The sequence below is a fragment of the Apium graveolens genome, chromosome 9 (genome assembly GCF_009905375.1).
Source record: "Apium graveolens cultivar Ventura chromosome 9, ASM990537v1, whole genome shotgun sequence".
Taxonomy (NCBI): domain Eukaryota; kingdom Viridiplantae; phylum Streptophyta; class Magnoliopsida; order Apiales; family Apiaceae; genus Apium; species Apium graveolens.
In genome coordinates this window covers 211,347,547-211,351,490 of record NC_133655.1, presented here as the reverse complement: position 1 = coordinate 211,351,490, position 3,944 = coordinate 211,347,547, and positions in this window count along the sequence as shown.

Genomic DNA, 3,944 nt, shown 5'->3' with positions numbered 1-3,944 from the left:
TTATATCAAAAGACTTTTACTATAATATTTTAGTAAATTAAATTATTCCAGTTTTGGGTTATCGAGAAGTCTAAAAGTGGATACTTGTAGAAAACTCTATGAATTAACATATGTCGAGGTCTCTACAAGACTTACCGAGAAGTCATAATTAGGCTTGTTGAGAAGTCCTTCGAGAAGTCTGAAAAAGAATTATCGAGAACTCGATCGAGAAGTTTAAAAATGACTTGTCGAGAAGTCAATTTGACTAATCGAGAACTCAGTTCTCTATATACTTTTGTTCTTTTTTATTCTGTCTTACATTAACTTTACACATTAAAAATGTGAATTAATATCTGGACAGTTTTCTTAGAATTTTAAAAAAATCCAAGTTAAATTTTGAATTTTGAAAAATAAATATGCAGAGAGTTCTGAAATATTTATAAATTATATTCCAGTTTTTTTGCCGAAATCATATTCCAGTTAATTCCCAATTAAATCAAATTAATTTTGATTCACTAGAAATTAATCTGCTATAACATATTAGCTGAGTTCTTGACTTTAGGATGAAGAATTTAACATTCCAATTTCACCAACAAGTCTAGTGAAAGTTGCTTCATCCAAATGTATAGTGAACATGTCAGCTAATTGTTATTCCGCTGGAACAAAAATAAGCTCAATAGTACCATTTGCAACATGTTCTCTAATAAAATGGTACCTTACATCAATGTGCTTTATTCTAGAATGATTAACTGGATTAGCAACAATAGATATAGCACTAATATTGTCACACATAATTGGAATTTTGTGTAACACTAGGCCATGGTCCATTAGCTGATTTCTAATCCAAAGCACTTGAGCACAACAACTTCCAGCATCTATGTATTCAGCCTCAGCTGTGGAAGTTGACACATATTGTTATTTCTTACTGTACCAGGATACAAGTCTTTGTCCAAGAAATTGACAGCTTCCACTGGTGCTCTTTCTGTCAACCCTGCATCCAGCAAAATCTGCATCTGTGTATCCAACAGCTTCAAATCCAGTTCCTTAGGATACCAAAATCCCAAGTTTGGTTTTCCCTTCAAGTATCTGAAAATTCTCTTTACAGCCATCATATGTGATTCATTTATATTGGCTTGAAATCTTGCACATAGACATGTTGCAAACATAATGTCTGGTCTACTAGCAGTCAAATACAACAAAGTCCAATCATTTCTCTATAACCTAAAATGTCTATACTTTTTCCTTTCTTATCTTCATCCAAATTTGTAGCTGTAGACATAGGTGTTGATGCAAGTGAACAATCAACCATTCCAAACTTCTTCAATAGATCTTTAACATACTTGGTTTGGCTGATGAAGATTCCATCACTTTTTTGACTGACTTGAAGTTCATGCTCATTTCATATTCACTCTAAATGAGTCTTGAGAATCTTCGACATAATTTTTCATTAGTAGAACCAAAAATGATATCATCCATATAGTTTTGAACTAGGATCATATCACCACCATGTTACTTGTAGAATAGAGTCTTGTCAATTGTTCCTCTAGTGAATCCATGTTTAAGCAAAAATTCTGACAATGTGTCATACCAAGCTCTGGGTGCTTGTTTTAATCCATAGAGAGCTTGAGAAGTTGGTAGACAAAATCTGGAAATTCTGGATCTTCAAAGCCAGGTGGTTGTTGCACATAAACCTCTTCTTCCAACTCACCATTTAGGAATGCACTCTTTATATCAATTTGATACACTTTAAAGTTTGAGTGTGCAACAAATACAAGAAAGATCCTTATTGCTTCAAGTTTTGCAACTGGAGCAAAAATTTCATCATATTCAATTCCTTCTTCTTGTGAGTAGACTTTTACAACCAACCTTGCTTTATTTCTTGTTACAATTCCATTTTCATCCATTTTGTTCCTGTACACCCACTTTGTTCCAATTATACTTCTATTCTTTGGTGTAGGAACCAACTTCGAAACCTTGTTTTTTCAAATTGATTTAGCTCTTCTTGCATATCAGATATCCAGTCAGGATCAAATAGAGCTTTCTCAATTTTCTTAGCCTCAATTTATGAAAAACAATATGTATGTAGGCATTCATTAGCAATTGCACTTCTAGTCCTCACACCATCATTTGGATCACCAATAATTGCATCTCTTGTGTGACTCCTATCCCATTTCCTGGTATAATTTTGTTGACTTGAATTTTCTGCATTTTCTTCACCATTGTCATGACTTGTAGAACTTTCTTCTCTTTCTCCCCCTAAGTTCATACCATCAAATTCAGGTGTTTGAAATGAGCTTCTATTCTCATGATTTACGTGCTCAGTTGACTCTTCATTCATTCTGTTGCTTGTGTTGATCTCAACTTCATCTTCAGAATTACTATCAATTTTCAGATTTTCAAACTTAAGGGCTTCAGCTTCATTTTCATTAAGGCATTCCAAGCCTGGAAACTTGTCATCATAAAAAATCACATATGTGCTTTCCATAATTTTCTTTTCTTCAAGCACATAAACTGTGTAGGCAGTTCTTTCCAATGAATATCCTAGAAAATTGCTTCAAAAACTTTAGAGTCATATTTTTCCACATATTCAGAGTTGTTTTTTAGAACATAACACTTGCTTCCAAACACATGCAGATGTTTCAGATTAGGCTTCCTTTTTTGATAAGATTGAGTAGGGTGATTTGCCAAGTTTTTTGTTGATGAGATATCTATTTTGAGTGTAGCATGCAATGTTGACAGCTTCTTCCCAAAAACTTTTTGGCAAATTGGCATCTTGCGGCATTGTTCTAGCAGCCTCAACCAAGGTTCTCTTATTTTTCTTTTAACTACCCCATTTTGCCGAGGTGTTCTTGCAGATGAGAACTCTTGAAAAATACCCTTGTCATTATAAAATTCAGTTAAGATTGCATTTCTGAATTCTATGCCATTGTCACTCCTTTATCTTTCCACACAATTCTGATCTTCAGCCCATTTCTTAATTTTTTTGTTGTGTTCAATAATGATGTGTGGAGTTTCATCCTTTGAATACATAAACTCTACCCATGTGTACCTTGAGTAGTCATCCACCATCACAAGTGTATATTTCTTCCTTGAAATTGATAAGACATTAACTGGTCCAAACAGGTCCATGTGAATAAGTTGCAAATATGCACTTATAGAATTCACAGTCTTGCTTTTGTGACCAGACCTTTTTATTTTTCCTTTTTGACAAGCCTCACAAACTTTATCTTGAGCAAACTCCAGATTTGGCATGTTTCTCACTAACTCCTTTTTAACCAAGGTATTGATTGCTTTGTAATTCAGGTGAGAGAGCTTCTTGTGCCACAACTTGCTCTGCTCAATAGATGCCTTGGTGTAGAAGCAACATATTCCATCCTTATTTGCTGAGTATAAATCTGCAACAAACAAGCTTCCCTTTCTTGCTCCTTTCAAAGCAACTTCAGCAGTCTTTTTTATGATCATTGAGCATTCTCCTTTGTCAAATGAAACCTTGAATCCTCTATCTGTGAATTGATTAACACTCAGGAGATTCACCTCAAGACTAGCTACCAGTGCTACATCTTCAATGCCAATATTTCCAGAAACTAACTTGCCATATCCCATTGTGAATCCTTTGTTGTTGTCTCCAAAATTCACTAATGGGTCAGCCATCTCCTCAATGTGATAACAGGGATTTATCACATGTCATATGCCTGGAGCATCCACTGTCTATGATCCATATGACTTTCTTCACCTTGACCTGCACATAATGAGGATTAAGTGTGTTTAGCTACCCAAGCAGTGTTGGGTACTTTCTTCTTGTTAACAGAATTTGCAGAAGTAGAATTTGATGATTTAGAAAGAATGGTGTTCAATGACTGATTTGCATTTTCCTTTTTAGATGTAGATCCAATTTTAACTTCTTTGAGATCTACTATTAATTTATGACAGCTTGTCATCACTTTCATATTTCAAGGAATGCAATC